The 17,996-nt window shown below is 35.1% G+C and overlaps 1 long non-coding RNA gene across 2 annotated transcripts; it reads right to left on the bottom strand.

Annotated features, from left to right (window-relative positions):
* Window positions 1-14,876: 14,876 nt before the first annotated feature.
* Window positions 14,877-17,996, bottom strand: LOC137629129 (uncharacterized). Of its 2 annotated transcripts, XR_011041452.1 has the most exons (3): window positions 17,864-17,981; window positions 17,363-17,466; window positions 14,877-15,388 (listed from the first exon to the last, which is right to left on the bottom strand). It is a non-coding gene; the product is annotated as an uncharacterized lncRNA (long non-coding RNA). The 2 variants fall into 2 exon arrangements; XR_011041451.1 differs by lacking the exon at window positions 17,363-17,466 and having other exon boundaries at window positions 17,864-17,996.

Below are 17,996 nucleotides of genomic sequence, written 5' to 3'. Positions count from 1 at the left end.
GTCCTGTTGAAATCCAGCCCAATATATAGGAAAGTTGGTCGTGACGTCACGTGACACCTCGAGAGCTCATTGGCCCGGGGAACTTTTACTTTCACTTAGTCGGTGGGAAGAAATTATGAGGTGAGGAAGGTAAGGAGGGGGAGGGATTTGGGTAGAGAGGGCTTATGAAGGGGGTAGTGGAAGTGGAGGAAGATCTACAACGATCAGGTGTTGCAATCACATAAAGACTTAAGTATGGCTGACTAACAACAGCGTCCTCTTCAAGCTCCGCTTTTTTTTCAGATGTCATTAAACTCGCTCTCCTTCGTTTAGCAAGGAGTCCTTTTGACTTCTTTCCGAATCACTCTTTTACTATATAACAATATTCTATGTTATTTCTCTTCCTTTTATTTTGCTAGTTTTCATAGTTTATATAGGAGATAATAATTTTAATGTTACTGTTCTTAAGATATTTAATTGTTCATTGTTTCCTTTCCTCACTGGGGTATTTTCCCTGTTGGAGGCCCTGAGCTTATAGCATTCTGCTTTTCCAACTAGGTTTATAGCTTAGCTATTAATATTAATGATAACAATAATAATAATTCAGGATAATCATCTATTAAACATTGAAATAAATACGAAAATATATCTCTGTTTTGAATATAATCTTGATTTATATCTAGATATCATTCATTAGATTTTTGAAATTGATTGTTAGCCATATTCAATATGTATCTAGAAAATTTATATCTATAAAATTGAAACGAGCAATATTTGTGTTCGAATGTAACCAAGAGAACATTTTTAAGATTTCAGGAATTTCTCTAAGGTTTTAACGTTCAAGAGAACAAAGCCTGTTATCTTTTGTCAATTCTAAGCTTAGAAATGGAGGGTGTATTATCCTAAAATATTTATGAAAAGCAAGAGAGAATCAAATGATCTCAAACTTGATTTTTTATTTCAACGTTTTCAAATTACTTAATATAATATTAATGAGAGTTTTTCACGGGTATCTCCATAGATGAAGCGACTTACCTTATATAGATTAATAGTGAATTGTTTCTTATTCAAGCCACGATTCGAACGTACCCTATATAAGAAGCGACCCTGATCTTATGATCTCTCGTTAAAGAAAAAGAATGAAATCAAGATAATTGTAGCGCCATTATTATACGCAACAGGTCCACTCTAACTACGCTAAACTTGCGTCATATAAAGTCAGTTCATAAGAATAACATCATATATTATATTCACAATTTGCGTTAAACTATATCTGATAAACAGTTATTTAATCCTGCGATATACTGAGGAAAATATCTCAAACAACTTCAATAATCAAATTAAACAACCATATTTTCTCTTATTCTTTTGACCGGAAGAGTTCTATACGCCTATTTCTAATGTGACTATTTGGAAAAAGAGGGATTTCATACAAAACTTCAGGTCTACAGACTATATCGTTTATAATTAGAATATCCTATTTTAAGGTAATTAGATACGAATATATTTTTCCCGCAAAGATCTGAGCTTTGACAAAAAAAAGTACCAAAAAAAGTTGCATTTCAAAAAAAAAAAAAAAAAAAAAGAAAAAAAAAGAAAGAAAAAAAAAAAAAAAGCCGAAGATAAAACAGATCATTTCGCTACTGTGATGAAGGGCATACTATTTACATACGCGCGAAAAAGTAATGCCTTTCAAATATATGTTGAAAGGTGTTGAAAAAATAACAACCAATAAATGTTCTGAAGCCAGTAAATATATCAGAAAAAAAAACCCATCTTAGTGTGAAATCCTTGAAAGAGGCAAATTCCAAGTTTAAAGACGAATTAAGATTGACTGTGCAATGATTTCCTTTACGCATAATCAAAGTTTTGGTGACATAGCAAATGACTCATTAAAGCAACTAAATAATAGGGAATAAACCAGTTTATTTTTATAGTTAAATTATAGTCTTCGATTGGTGTAGCCTGACATATTCAACAAGTTTTGGTGGCCTATGTAGTAACGTCCCTGACTGGTGATAGCCAGACTGGGGTTCGAGTCCGCTCAAACTCGTTAGTTCTTTTGCTCGCTGCAACCTCACCATCCTTGTGAGCTAAGGATGGGGATTTTGGTGGGAGCCTGTAGGTCTTATCTGCCGAGTCATCATCAACCATTGCCTGACCCACCTTGGTCCTCGATTTGGTGGAGAAAAAGCTTGGGTGCTGATTATATGTATATATAGTCGTTCTCTAGAACAATGTCCTGCTTGATAAAGGCAATGTCATTGTCCCTTGCCTCTGCCATTCATGAGCGGCCTTTAAAACTTTATAGTCGCACTTGTGATGTCATTTGTGTACATAAATGAAGCCTCATTAGAAAGCCGAGAACCCTGACAACAAAATCAAGGTTAGAATTTAAAACAGGCTAAGGTACCTAAGGATCCAAATCTATGGATTAGCATTGAGCAGAGATGTAAGGAATAGTTACATGAAAAGAAGTCGTCTAATAAACACCATTTAGCGTTCTGTTGTTGGATTTTTATTGTTTTGTTTATTTTTTGGGTAACAGTATTATTCACCTGATAAGGCATTTTGACCTCTCAGTGTCATCAACGAACTAGGTACCTATTATGTGTGTGTGTTTGTACGCACGCACTCGCGTGTGTTAATAGCTGTATTGGTGAGTGTGTGTGTATCTATCTATACTCTACTGTACATATACTTCCCACTAAAAAAATTAGCAAAATAGAAAATAAACACGTTGTATGTGCACGCTTTTATTTAAAAATTTAGTTTGTCAATTAATATTTCCTGTTCTCGTCAATGAGGAACAAATTGAAAAAATATAAAATGTTCTTCTTATATATTCAATTAATTCACAATAAGAGTATATTTTAGATACCTCATATTTAGGAGTTTGATTAATCCAAAGACTGAAAATTCCCTCACCTAACCCAGCTGAAAATCGCCTGTGGCAAATGCATCGCAAATTGCATCAAAAAATCAATTGATTCTTCCCTTTCTGTCTATTAGATTAGACCCATTATCTCTCCACCCATCGCTCGAATCCTCCTGTTACGCCGCCTTTGGGGTCTTATTATCTAATCAAATGGCGCACTCAGCCTCGCCTTATCAATGACAAAACAACAAACAATATGCCGCGTCCTCACTCGTGAAACCAACGGCTCCAACCACACCCAAATCTCGAAGGCTAAAATGGAAAGTTCTCTGGAGCAGACTCTGGTCTGGAGTTTGTTGTGTCTCGTGTTTCCTTCGGCGCGGGAAGCTGAGCAGAGCCACGGGCCTTTGAAACATCTTCAGTTAAATAATCCGTGAAGAGTTAAGAGTTTCTTCATGATTTAGAAAAAAAATGATGACCGGAAATTAAGGATTTTTTTCGCCTAGGCCGGTACTTTCTTAAACGGTAAAAACAGAACTTGCTCTTCAAGTCTTGTGGGTTGACTAAATACTGTATTGGCACATGAATTGTTCGCTTCTTTGCATCATATCAATTAACTATTAGTTACATCTCATTATAATCTTATAATGCTAAAAACTAAGATTAATTTAAGAAGTAATAAATTCAAAAGGTTAGAGCTCTCTTGCTTGAGGGTACACTCAGGCACGCTATTCTGTTTCCTTATTTAGTTTACTCACTGGGCTATTTTCACTGTTGGAGCCCTTGGGCTTTTAGGATCCTGCTTTCCCAATCAAGGTTGTGTAACTCAGCTAATAATAATAATAATAATAATAATTCAGAACAAATCGTTTACACAATGCCACCGATTCAGTGTTAATGTATGCAGCGTTCAACATGGTCTCTCTTCTATGCGAATGTCAATATGAAAGTTCAATACCTGTTACTATTTGCTATGCAGTGAAGCAAGGTCACGCACGAAGCGTTTATGCATTAATAAAGAAGTTGCTTTATATAACCGTTCAAATGGGATCTTTCTCTTTAGCCTCAAGTTTATTTGTAAAGGAAAAATTATTTTATTAGGTTATTTACTCTTACTTTGTTCGCTATATGATAATTTAGTTTCAAATATGGGGGAAATATTTCATGATTGTGAACTTTTTATCAGCTGTTTAAATATCTAGAATTTGTTGTCTGGCTGTCAGGTAATAATGAATAGTTGTGTAATAAATCATTCGGAGTTTTATGAGGTATAATGGATGAATATAGAATTATACTTATTTTCGTGGAAATCACAATAAACAATAAAAATCATGACAATCTATCCACAAAGAACTAGAAGAGTTGGAAGACCCAGGCCTACTTGGCTCAGGACTATGAAGCGCGATGTAGATGATGAATGGAGAAGTATTAATTTAAAAGCTCAAGATAGAGACGACTGGTGTAATCTAACCAAGGCCCTTTGCGTCAAAAGGCGTAGGAGGAGACGATGATGATGATGATATAACTGTTTTGGTTTGATATTTAAAACACTTGAATCTGGAAAAGTTATATTCACTAATCATTCCCGCATATGTGATATATGCATAAAATAAATCTTAGTATGGATCATGAGTAATTATCATTTCTTTAGAAAGAAGGTTAGAAAAATTTTATCAATAAACAAATGAATAAAAATGCTTTTATACCTTGTTTTTTTTTTATTTGTTAAAGACTAGAAAAATACTGAAGAAAGCCTAAGAAAATGTAATTATTTCGTTAGTATATAACAAAAAAATAGTTCTCCCTAGCGAATACCATCTGTAGATATAAAGAAAAAACAAAGTTATTAAAGCTTTAATTATCCAGACCAAATTACAAAACCCACAAAATGAAAAACTAACTTTTCTTCCCATTTCATCTGTAGGAAACTTTGGCCTTAGAGGACCATCATAATTTTCCCTTTAAGGTGAAGACGTCATATACATTACCTTTTCAACGTGAACCTTGAGCCAATAACAATTTGTGGTCTGAAACTCTCTCTCTCTCTCTCTCTCTCTCTCTCTCTCTCTCTCTCTCTCTCTCTCCCATATACCGCATATATATATATATATATATATATATATATATATATATATATATATATATATATATATATATATATATGATATAAATAAGTGGTGGGGTTTCAAGGGCAAATATGTGAGGTTAGAACTGTCTATAGCTTAACATACAGAATAATATATATATATATATGTATATATATATATATATATATATATAATATATATATATATATATATATATATATATATATATATATATATATATATATATATATATATTATTCTGCATGTTAACCTATAGACAGTTCTAACCTCATATATTTGATCTTGAAACCCCACCACCGAAGAAGAATCACCGACTATTCGTGTAGCTAAGTAAACATTATGTAAAGGTCAGCTGAATGCGAACTGTTTTTTGTTCGATGTTCATCTTCTATTATTTTGTTTTGTTTATTCATTCCTGCTAGTCATGGCACGGAAGTTACTGAATGTCCAATGCAGTGCTAAAGGCTACAAGTAAATTAATGGCATATTGCGAAATATATCCTCATCATCATCATCATCTCCTCCTACGCCCATTGACGCAAAAGGCCTCAGTTAGATTTCGCATGTCGTCTTTATCTTGAGCTTTTGAATCAATATCTCTCCATTTATCATCTGGAGATATAGGTTAATCAATTTCAACAAGCTTAAAGTGATTAGATTGTAATAGTTAGTTTTCGGAACGATTTGACGATTGGAGAATATTGTTTTAATGATTTTCATAATTAGTAAAGGATTTTTACTCCCTGTGTCAAAGCAGCTTCTTTCGATATTTTATACCATAGCTACATGATATTGTTTTCGCTAAAGAATCAAAAGCCATAAAGCTTCCAATACATGAAATTTGTTAACTACTCATTCATTAGACTCCAATTATCTTTTATTAATTCATTAGTTACTTATTGATAGCCATATATCACTGCCATTACAAAGCTAAAGTAACTCAAGAAGGAAAAGGCCTATCTTTGGTAAACAGACAACAGGTGTTACAATGAAATGCTTGAATCCGGCTTAGAAATATTGCGCAAATATAAACGTTCTAATCTAGGCCATATTTCCATAAATTCTTTTATAGCAGCTCTTCTAAGAGAAGGACACTCCGAAATTAAACCATTGTTCTCTAGTTTTGTGTACTGTCATAGCCTCTGCACCATGGTCTTCCACTGCCTTAGGTTAGAGTTCTCTTGCTTGAGGGTACAGCCAGGCACACTATTCTGTTTCCTTATTTCCTTTTCTCACTAGGCTGTTTTCTCTATTGGAACTCTTAGGTTCACAGCATACTGCTTTTTAAGCTAAGGTTACAGCTTTGATGATAATAATAATAATAATAATAATAATAATAATAATAATAATAATAATAATAATAGGTGGTTTACTTTCTACCAGATAAATAAAATTTACGAAGTACCAATATTGTAAAAGACTAGACACATTACACCTTCGCAAATACAACTAGAAATGAGTGTCCGTGTTATGTAATAATCTATTATCTAATTTAAACCCAAAGAACAGACCTTGCTCCTTATCTAGAGGGTCAGCATCATTAAAAACACTGTCTGTTGACTTTCTTTTCTCCGAGATGAATACCCGAGAGCATCTGTTGTTCAATGAAGATTGTTTATTCCCACCCAGGTCAGGGTGTGGCTTGATCTCAAGATAGGTTATAGTGGGAATGTGATGGGAATTACTTTCCAAGCTGGGTCTTATACACTGTTAGAAAAAAAAAAACCGTAATTTCAATCGGAAATTCTCTGTAAAAATATACTGAGAAATCAATCGTATTTCAGTAAAATACCGGCGACCGTAATTTTACCTTAACTTTGTTATTATCTTCTACAGTACGGGTTGGTTACCGTAATATCAATCTTTTACGTCAATATAACCGTTTATAAAACAATGAAAATTCTGGAATAAATGTTGCCAAACATTTACTGTTTTTGATGCAAATTTATAACAGTGTAGAGTCCAAATTCATTGGTGGAGTTATCGTTAAATCAACCTTATTGCTGGCTGAAATGATGGCGTTTTTCTATACAAGGGAAAGAAATTGATAAGTTTGTATTTCTTAAACTTATAGATGACGAAGTGCCTAAATGTTTACGCATAATTATATAGATTAATAGAATAATACTGAAATACATGAAAAGAAGAGAGGCTCAAAAAGTGGCGTTTTTATACACGATGCAAAGGTATTGATAAATTTGTATTTCCAAAACTTATCAATGACAGAATGCCCAAACGTTTACGCCCAATTACAAAGAGATTAACACCAATAATACTGAAGTGCTTAAAAAAGGGGTTTTGTAAGTAAAGGAACTTAGGAACATCAGAGTGAAATTATATTTGTTTTTATCTTTTACAGATGCTATTTTTTTGGTAAATCAATAATAATCTTTGTATTAACTCACATTAACCGGAATTCAATAAACTTAGGATACCTTGTCATCTTGTTTTCTAACTTAAAACTTACTAGTGATTAAGAAATGTAGAATATTCATTTGATTTATCTATGAAGAAACCAATAGTTTATGTAACCCATCTACTGATTAAATTTATCGCCGATAAATGTAAGTATTTTACGCATCGTCTATATTGTCAAGCAATTATAATTTCCTTCTTTGATCTGCAATACATTGTCTCAAAATGATGCATCACCGATTGTTTATTGTCTATCTAAATGTCTATTATAAGTATAAGTAGCAGGTTAGTACACTGGGTGATGTAAACACCTTAAGCTACTGTACTATGTTGCTATATCTCCCCCAGGCTAAAACAGATTTGATTTGTGAAAGACATGCTTGACCGAACAGCATCGCTCTCTCTCTCTCTCTCTCTCTCTCTCTCTCTCTCTCTCTCTCTGTTTCTGTTATCAATATCGTAATTTTGTCAAATTAAATGTCGACTGTCCAGGGAAGTCATAACTATACACCTCTTGTCATTTTTGGTACAGTATTTTACCTTACAGATCCTCATATAATATACTAACTCCTTACCTGACTTGCACCATATATCACCAGTATTATTCTCTCTCTCTCTCTCTCTCTCTCTCTCTCTCTCTCTCTCTCTCTCTCTCTCTCTCTCTCATCAAAATATTGTTTTCAGGTTATCTTCAACTCTCAAACGTCTATCTGCTCATCTGTACGTGTGCAACCTTATCAATTATTTTGCTCTCTCTCTCTCTCTCTCTCTCTCTCTCTCTCTCTCTCTCTCATCAAAATATTGTTGTCAGGTTATCTTCAACTCTCAAACGTCTATCTGCTCATCTGTGTTTGTGCAACCTTATTCATTATTTTGGCTCTCTCTCTCTCTCTCTCTCTCTCTCTCTCTCTCTCTCTCTCTCTCTCTCTCTCTCTCTCTCTCTCTCTCTTCATTACCTCACCTCTGAGAAGGACCACAAGTGTCGACCTCACCTTCGCCGTTAAAGCTCGACTTTCACTCTCATTCGGCAACCACTCGACGGAATCTTCCGGGCCGCTTCAGTTTTGACTTATTTACATAATGAGGTTGTTTGCGATCGTAATGAGAGCCGATTGCAAACGGGATAGTACGGATGGGTAAAAGGATCGTAATGCAGTTTTGCGTAATCCCCCATTTACCAGGATAGGGCAAAGAAAGCAAGACAAAAAGAAAACTCTTAAAGCAACAAATGTAGCTGTTTCTAGTCCACTACAGGACAAAGGCCCGAGACACGTCCTCCTTATTCATGTCTGGGGTTTGGCCAGTTTGCAATACCACGCTGGTCAACTGCAGGTTGGTGATGGTGGAATATTTTACCTGATAGCTCAAAGCAAACCAACCTTGTATAGGTGGCGCTAACTAGTACAGCTTTGCTAATCATGGCTATACACAAACCAATTCACCACGTTAAGACATCCGTAGCTAAACACTATAGTAAATAAACACGAATAAATGAATAATAAGAAAATAGGTAAGTCATGGAACCACACCTTCTACACAATAATTCCTTTCCAAAGTAGTTGAAAGATACCAGGTAACGTAAGAAGAATCTACAGTAGATAGGAACTGACGTCTATGTTAATTCAGATGGCTGATAAGAACATGAGGGGGCTAAAAAGTACAAGGGGAAGTAGTGTACGTGACGTGGTACCTCAATATAAGGACCTTGTTGACAAGGGCATCCCTGCGTGTACCTTGTCCTTTTTAATGGTTGCCAACTCACAAGATACAACATGAATGCCATTAGCAGGGAGGAGAATGAATTGGCCACTCGTGATGGTAAGTGTGATAACCTACATATTTGGTTTCATTCTGCTCAGACATTAAGTTCTGCTTAGATTATATTCGTCTGTTATTAGGCTACATAGCCTGTCTAATTTTTACCTATTCTAAGCAAACTATTACCTAAGTTACACTTATCTGTAATCTATGAAGTCTTATTTCATTTCCTCAGTGGGCTATCTTTCCCTGTTGGAGTACTTGGTCTTATAGCATCCTGCTTTTCCAACTGGGCTTGTAGCTAAGCTAATAATAATAATAATAGTAATAATATTAATACTATGCTAGGTTGTGGTGGCCGGTGTTGTGACGTCCCTGACTGGTGAACGCCAAACTGTGGTTCGAGTCCCGCTCAAACTCTTTAAATTTCTTACCATCCTTGTGAGCTAAGGAGTTGGGGGGGGGGGGGGCGGTCTGGGGAGCCTGTAGGTCTATCTGCTGAGTCATAAGCAGCCATTGCCTGGCCCTCCTTGGTCCTAGCATGGGTGGAGAGGGGGCTTGGGCGCTGATCATATGATATATGGTCAGTCTCTAGGGCATTGTTCAGCTTCATAGGGCAATGTCAATGTCCCTTGCCTCTGCCATTTATGAGCGACCTTTAAACCTTTAAACGCGCTTAGGTACCAAGATACAGGGTGTGAACCTCTGGACTCGGCCCAAGTATCAGAGACGTGTATCCAAGCAATTACGGAAATTATGATAGATTCATAGCCCAAACTAATAGTCATATCGCACTCTCTCATTAGGAAAAGTGACAGAGAGCGTCAGGGCCTATTTGAGTTTGACTGTACTTACGCATGTATGTTAATCAATATGAAAAGCAAAAGAGCGTTCTAGTGCTAAATTAATAATGACAATAATACACTCCAAGAGGAGGTGACACTTGAAGAACGAGTTACTCTGTTAATTTCTTCCCTATAAGGAACCCAATTGTACGTCATGAAGCAGACACAGCAACGGGTGCCGGTTTAGGATGTGGCTTACCTTTCGAATATGGCCTACGAAATTCTATCTGTTTTAGTATGTGGCCTAACCTAACCTAACAAGCCAGGTAGGCCACATACTAAACCATAATAGAAAAGGTAGGCCACATACTAAACCGGCACCCAGCAACGTCTATAAACAAAATGCCGCACAATAACATCGTCAGAAAACGTGTAGAGAGAGAGAGAGAGAGAGAGAGAGAGAGAGAGAGAGAGAGAGAGAGAGAGAGAGAGAGAGAGCTTAAGGCTTAGTAGTGCCTCTTCCAGTAAATTATGATCATTCTAGACTAAGCTTTTATTTGGTAACTTCAGGAGGGCGGTCCAGATAAAGCTTAAATATAACCTAAAGTGACAATGGACCTATGAACGATGCACGATAGAATATCATCTAATAAAATAAACAATAAAAAGAAACCACTTCCCCGTTTTTAGGTTAAATTGGTGCTAGTTTTCAACCTAAAGGAAAACACAGTTTCCTTGAAATTGGAAACTTACCAGTCCTATTTAACACATTATTATGAACTATTTCCGAGTATTCCATTCGCCTGATATACTGAGATTATAAGATTAAGAACATGAGTTTTACTTGGAAAGCTGAAAGCCTGAATTGCTGAAGTACACAAATGACTGAAGGCTTGAAGTACAACAGTACATCATATCTCATGGGTCTTTCAGGTTTATTTGGGATCCATTTGTATCAAACGATTAGTAATCAAAGGAATTATCGTGAGGGATAGTGAATAAATGATAGATTTCAGTAAAAGTAAAACAACTCTTAAACATATATGATGCAAAATTAAATTGCCAACTAAAACGATCGTAAGAAAGGTCTTAAAAATCTAATCATCTATTATTACTAGTAGCATTAGTATTAGTATTAGTATTAGTAATATTAGTAATAGTAGTAGGGAGTCGAGGTAGTAGGTAGTACTAGGTAGTAATAGTAGGTACTAGTTAGTAGTACTGTTAGTAGTAGGTAGTAGGTATTAGTTGTATTAGTTGAATTGTGCCTATTATTATTATTATTATTATTATTATTATTATTATTATTATTATTATTATTATTAAATAAATCACCGGAAATCGCATCAGCCACCTGTCAGTAAAATCCACGCCAAATGTACCCACCTGAAGACCATAACTTTCCAAATCATAAAAATCCCGGAACATATGCGAGGAAGAAATTGCGTGAGAAAACCTTATAGACGCAAGAAAGGTTAAAACATCAATTGGACAGATGACACCGAAGGCTTGAGGCCGTTTTCAAAGAGTAATGAGCCCTCTTGAGGGCGAAGTCATTATGGCTACTGCATCCTTGGTCATTTTTCGGCCTTTCAGCAATTTCGGATGGAGTTAATTACTTATGAAGAAATGTACAGACAGAAGTACATTGTGTGTGTGTGTGTGTGTGTGAGAGAGAGAGAGAGAGAGAGAGAGAGAGAGAGAGAGAGAGAGACTAGCACAGCACAAGGTCCTGGTGCTTAAACTGAAGAGCTTGATCCTAATCAACATTCACTATTAGGTCACATTTATAGGAATATCACCTTTTCTCTTGTTAAACCCCATATCGAATCTCAAACTGACAAAATGCGACCAAACCAGGCAATTCATTCCCTGGTTCATAATCTAACAATAGGACAGCTTGATCTGAACAAACCCCCTTCTCGGTTAGATTACAGTGCATAATAAAAAGTATCATATCCATAAACGGACTTCGAAAAGGAGGGAAATTAAGATTTATACAAAGACCTGGCTGCTGTTAGAGTTTCTTTTATCACCCTGACACTTATTGCTATTATTGGACTGCTATCCCCCCAAAAATTACGTTCTGGCAAATGCAAGAGGCTAAAAACCGTACTTAAGCTGATATTATGAGCATTTATAGAAAAAAAAAAAAAAAGATGCATGACCAACGTCTACCCTGATTATTATATTGTTCTTAAAATATTTCATTTTAATTGTTAATGACTTCAAAGTAGTTTCCTTATTTCCTTTAATATGCGTCCACACGGTCAAACAATGTCCGTCGAACACAATTGTTACCAGTTACCATTGTGAAAGAAGCGTTAATGACGTCAATAACGAACACCAAGTGGTGTGTCGGACGGTGCCTGTGTTCGTAGAGTCCAAGCTTCAGACACATGCAGTGGCACTATGGTCGGAGTTCTACTTGTTTACCGGATTAACTTTTAATTTTAAGAAGATTAGGTATCCCTTTCCCTGTAAACATGACTAGTTGTAATCCAGTTACGGAGGAAAGCCGACTTTGAGATAGAAGGAGAGGCTCAGTTGCTAATCAAACAGTGCTGGCAGAGCCCATGCTTACAAAACATCAAAGAAAATGTTTACAAAGACAGAAATAAAAGTGCAGCAGCAATAAATAAAATAACCTCAGAACTTCCGAAACGTGGAATGTCTTTAACTGGTTTACAAATCTAAAATAATATGGAATCCAATGGATCATTACAAGGAAGAGCTACGCAAATTCGAGAAATAAAAGGAAGTCGGAGATTGGCACAGGAGACATTTGCACAAGCAAATTGTGGCGTTTCGATATACGAATAGCATAACAGAATCTCTCTCTCTCTCTCTCTCTCTCTCTCTCTCTGTACGAGAATAGGGGAAACAAATTTTGAATGAATTGAATTGAATATAGGATTTAGGCATTAAGCCAAGCACTGGGGCATCAAAGGCCATTCAGCGCTAAACAAATTTTGAACATTTTATCTTTAAAAATGAAACAATATGGATTTTAACAACACATAATCCGAAGTATGAAGAGTCTCAAACATTAGTTATTTCTTGTGATAATATAGGCTATACGTTACACGTTAATAACAATACCATCCTCAGTTCACCGATAGGTTATTTTAAGTCAGACATGTGTGATTCTGTTATGCCTCCAGACGTGCTTTTTGAAAAATGCTTCCTTTCATACATATGTCTTGCTTAGTTATAAAAGGTTTTAAGTTCTCTGATAAAATGTATAAAGCGTTTGGTGCCATCAGTAAATACTTTTTAAAGTGATTCATAATCAATTTGAGTTTCCTTTAACCTGGATGAATGGCTTCTCTTTTCACTCAGTGTTTGCAGCTAGTCCTTCCATGTACGATTCCATTGTTCTCAAAAGATCAGGAATAATCATGCTGCATAATTCAATTTATTGGATTGAGCTTTTATTTTATGATTTACTATGGTTATGATGCTCTGCACTTGAAGCTGATAACTACTACTTGATTCTCGTACAGATTATAACACTGCCATAGATAAAAGATGCCAGCGGACATCAGCTTCGGACGTATTCTTCCGGTCTTTTGTCTGTTAAAATGAATAGAAATCCTGGTAGTCAAATTCATCTGGTTCCACTGTTGTTTACCACAACTTCACTCATTTCAACGCTTATGAAGTCATTCTCAATATAGATTTGGAAACTGTTTATCCGACAAGCACTGTTAGATTGTGTGGACGCACCTTTACTCACTGGGCTATTTTTCCCGTTTGAGTACTCTGGCTCAGATCCTGCTTTCCCAACTGTATCTTAGCTATTTTTGTTTCTTTTAAACTGGAAGGGTAATACCTAGTACGACCCTCCAATTGGAAAAGTGCATGACAATAAATGTATACGTTGTACATAACGTATGGGCATATGCAGGTTTATAAAATTCATGCTATGTCTGCACATAAAATTTACCACTCAGCAGTTTATTCAATGGCCACCTTATACGAAACTATTAAAATAACTACCGCCACTAGTAGCTAGCTGGTTTGCAAATACCTTCTGGCCCAAGGCCCAACCCTGCTTATAACCGCCTAACACCTACAGTAAGTCTCGTGCACTATTCAACCTTTACTTCAAAAATTTTACGTTAAATTATACATGAACTGTCTACTTTCTTAGATATATTTTATATAAAGCTCACCCTCAGTCTTCAATGCCTTCAGCTAAAACCATTTCTATATAGGGTTACTATCAGCCTCTACCTTCCTCTCACCATCACTTAAGAACTCTACAGTGCACTGTTAGGCCTCAAAGCGATAAGTTTCTATAGTTTTTAGAATGTGAGCATCTGTCCTTTCAAACTAATTTCATTTGACACCTGTACTCTAATAATGAATGACAAATTTACATAGCAGTGCTGATCCAAGTAGCGTCTAGCCGAACGCAAATTTAAACTTTATATCAAATAACTGAATACTATTTTAACATCTAGGTTAATAGCAGTTTAGCTTTGCCACTTAAAGGAAACTATTAGCACACTTTAATCATAATATGCCGTTATATGCATTTAATCAACCCCAATATATGGCTTTTAAAAATTTTCAAGCAGAATTTGATAACTTTTGACCAACATTCAGTCTAAACCAAGGATATAGCTGATGTATACTAATTTCAAAAACTAGCCATTTCAAACTTTTAACTTATATTTTTTGGAGACTTATGGTAAGTATGGGCTAAAATTCACTCTGTCTTTATACAAAATTAAAAAAAACCTCTGCTATGTAGAATTTGAGTTCCATTAAGTTAAATTCTTCCACAATACCTAGAGAATTTTTATCTTTATCAAATGCATCATATTAAGTCTTCTACCAGCTTTGCCATGAAAATATTCCTTGTGTAAGTTTGCAATGACATTTTTGGAAAGCTTACACAATCACATACAATCCATACATTGTTTTTTAAAGAAAAAAAGTAAATAGTTTTACTTAATTTATTGTAAGCAAATTTAAAGAACATTAAACCAAAATCAAAGGTAGACCAAGTAGTATATTTATACGCAAATTTATAAGCAAAATATTCAGAATGTACAAAATTTTAATTTCTTTAATTAGATTTAGGATTTTATGCCATACAGCTTTACGCTACTGCCTTGAGGAAATTACTAAGGAACCGAACATTGAAGCTGCCAGTTTAGCTTTCTTCCTTGCCATCTCAGTGAAGTTGTTTATGCCATACAGCTTGACGCTACTGCCTTCAGGAAATTGCTCAGGAACCGAACATGCGTTCTTCCTTGCCATCCATCAGTACAGTTGTTTATGCCATACAGCTTTATGCTACTGCCTTCAGGAAATTGCTCAGGAACCTAACATTGAAGCTGCCAGTTCAGCTTTCTTCGTTGCCATCCATCTAAAAGTTGTAAATTTATATCTTCAAAGTGCGTCCTTTAGCTCTTGCTTGAAGTTCTGATCTGATGAAACTGCATAGAAGTCTGTAGGAAAAGTATGCGCTACAATATTTGGTTTTACAGATAATCAATAGGAAACCCGAACCAAAGTTTAAAGTTTAATCTATTTAGCCCTTATACAAAACACCCAAAACACCTTTTAAAGCTAGTGTATATAGAATTTCTTTCATTTGCCATTACGCGATTTATGTACCTTTTACAGTACTGCGTTCAGAAATTAATAATTAAATTACTCAGCAGCCAGGTCTAACAGCAATGTTAAGAAATATTTATAGTTCCGACGGGACTTCTGGCGAGAAGTGGGGAAAAAAAAGGTTTAAAACCGATTCACAAAAAAAAAATAAAAAAAAAACCTGAATGTAAAGACTAAGTAGTATCCTTAAAACACTTAAAGGAAAAGTTTACATTAGCATATGATCGTTCCCTTAGTCTTCCCACTAGGTATGCACAATATCTAACTGTGCAGCTCGCGAGTTGGCAAAATACTATCCACCGGCTTAAATTTCTTTACATTACCTTCAACTAAATCTCCATACCACAATGTGCACAGTACCTTTGACCATCTCTCAACCCCCCCCCCCCACAAAAGTAGGTAAATAAAGATTCTACCCGCTCACCACACTGCTAGTTTTACTCTTAGGCTATCCGGATTTCCTAGTTAAAATAATTAAGATCTGTACTTGGGATATGACCTAAAGCATCCTATCAATATCTGAAAGGAAATGGATTAGTAGAGTTGGTTTTGCACATCCAATTGTACACAAGGCCATCCTGATTTCCTAGTTAAAATAATTAAGATCTGTACTTTGGATATGACCTAAAGCATCCTATCAATATCTGAAAGGAAATGGATTAGTAGAGTTGGTTTTGCACATCCAATTGTACACAACAAGGCTATCCTGATTTCCTAATTAAAATAATTAAGAACTGTACTTGGGATATGACCTAAAGCATCCTATCAATATCTGAAAGGAAATGGATTAGTAGAGTTGGTTTTGGCACATCCAATTGTACACAAGGCTATCCTGATTTCCTAGTTAAAATAATTAAGATCTGTACTTGGGATATGACCTAAAGCATCCTATCAATATCTGAAAGGAAATGGATTAGTAGAGTTGGTTTTGCACATCCAATTGTACACAAGGCTATCCTGATTTCCTAGTTAAAATAATTAAGATCTGTACTTGGGATATGACCTAAAGCATCCTATCAATATCTGAAAGGAAATGGATTAGTAGAGTTGGTTTTGCACATCCAATTGTACACGACAAACCCGACTTGAAAAGTCGGGTTTGCCATGTACAATGTAAAGTCCACCTTTGCCTGGGTGGCGATGCCACCGCGGCAAAGGTGGACTTTTGGATGTGCAAATTGGTTTTGAACAGAGTTTTAATTTAAAAGATTGTTAAATCTTAAAACGTAAAATGCTTTAATTTAGGTTTCAGAACTAGATCTCTGAATAACTAATTTAAATCAGAAAATTAAGTAGCAAATTTTTGCAACTAAATTACTTAAGCCTTAAAATTGAGTATTAAAAATATTAGGCAACACCAAAAAATTGAAATAAAATTAGAGCTATTTAAAATAGAATTAAATGAGACTTGCATGAAGATTGTTACATCGAAATTAGGTTAAACAAAATTTACATTTATTTCAACACCCACTTTAAAAAGATTATAACTTGAATTACATCGATGTAGTGTTCATGAAAATAAAGTTAGATTACCTTTGAAATAAACTGATAAAGCTAAATTTATACACTTACATTTCAAGCAGAAATATCTAGGTAACCAATCAATGAACAAATATTAAATTGCTTTAGTTACTAAAATCCGAATAGTTATCAAAATCTTGAAAAGTATGCTTAGCTAGACACTAATCTACATAAAATTATCAAAATTTTCAAATTAAGTATTTACGTTCCTAAAGCCAAACTATTTTAAGTAAAGCTTTAAGCCATTAACCTCAAAATACTGAATAGAGAACCACTGCACTCACCTACTTTAAGCCGATCGAAGTATTGTAACGTTGAAACGGGAACTGCAATTACAGCGCAGAGATTCCACACAAACATCCTTTGCCAAGCTAAACTTAACACTTACCTAGAAAATTAAGATTTAATATAAACATTAATCTATTAAAACCTAACATTAAAACAGGCGATAAATTTGCTCTTCAGCATTGGTATATACTACCCTAACATTAATTAGGATTTAATTAGTCATAGCAATCAAGATTTAATAGGTTAACTAGATATTAAACTTAAGAGTAGATTAATTATGAACAAATAGATGGCTAATCTTTATAGATTTGTATTGCAAATCTCAAAATTGAAACTAGCCAGACTTAGCATATGCAACAAAGTTGAATAAGTAACCCATCAATTAAATAGCCAAGCAATATAGATAAAAGTAGCAATAATTTCAGTTAAAGCACAAAAAAAATAAGGGAAACTAATGAATTACATAATACAACACAGTCGACTCTAAACAAACTTACCTTTACAACAACTGCCCTAGAACACGCAACTTAGGAAAATTGTCAGGTTAGACGGATAAATCTTGAAGCTTGAATAGTTATGTAACAAGCACCACACCTCAACTCCAACTCAGGTAAAACAGCCCAGTCCCTT

The sequence above is a fragment of the Palaemon carinicauda genome, chromosome 37 (genome assembly GCF_036898095.1).
Source record: "Palaemon carinicauda isolate YSFRI2023 chromosome 37, ASM3689809v2, whole genome shotgun sequence".
In the NCBI taxonomy this organism is placed as follows: Eukaryota; Metazoa; Arthropoda; class Malacostraca; order Decapoda; family Palaemonidae; genus Palaemon; species Palaemon carinicauda.
Note: the sequence above shows the minus strand (reverse complement) of the source record. Positions and strands in the feature narration are given on the sequence as shown.